A 672-nucleotide genomic window follows, 5' to 3' on the forward strand; every position below is an offset into this window, starting at 1 on the left:
CAATTTGTACCAAGCTCCACCAGTGCCAGAGCCCCATGGGGGAGGCAATGCCCAGCGCGATCGCCGCAGTGGCAAACAAGCTTGTCAGAAGGACAAGTTGCGTCTTGCTTTCTTTGATCCACTTCCTTTGCGCGCGTAGTTCTTGGTCGCTGTCGCCGTCGTCGCCAGGGACAGGTGATGCAGCGTGCAGCGCCGCCGCGGCAGCCTCCACCGCCGCAGCCGCACGCTTCACGACATCTTCCGCCGCCGCCGCAGCCTCCACAGCCGCCGCAGCGCGCTGCACGACATCCTCGCCACCGTGGTCCGGGCTATCCACTTGAAGGAGCTCAAAGCTATCTCTGAGTATGATCATTCACATATACTCAGCCAACTATATCACTATATATACATACGTTTGTGTACATGCTTCATTGGGACTACCTATCAATTTTGTTAGTATGCATGGATTTTTTCAGGTGGTATAGTGATCTTAAGGGATACGTGGGGCTAAGTTTTGCTCGGGATCGTGTGGTGGAGTGCTACCTTTGGGGCTACTTTTTGTTCTACGAGGAAGAGCACACGCTCCCGCGAATGATCTTTGCCAAGTTATTTTTGTTAGAAGTATAATTATATTTAAGTTAGTGATTAGGAGTTAGAGGTAATATTGGTTTAAACCATGTATGATTAGGAGTT

At 50.7% G+C, this 672-nt stretch overlaps 1 pseudogene; it reads left to right on the top strand.

Moving 5' to 3' along the window:
• Positions 1–35: 35 nt before the first annotated feature.
• LOC123186836 (tau-cadinol synthase-like) overlaps positions 36–672 on the top strand; it is a 7011-nt pseudogene continuing 6374 nt past the window's right edge.

Source organism: Triticum aestivum, chromosome 2A, assembly GCF_018294505.1.
Source record: "Triticum aestivum cultivar Chinese Spring chromosome 2A, IWGSC CS RefSeq v2.1, whole genome shotgun sequence".
Classification (NCBI taxonomy): Eukaryota; Viridiplantae; Streptophyta; class Magnoliopsida; order Poales; family Poaceae; genus Triticum; species Triticum aestivum.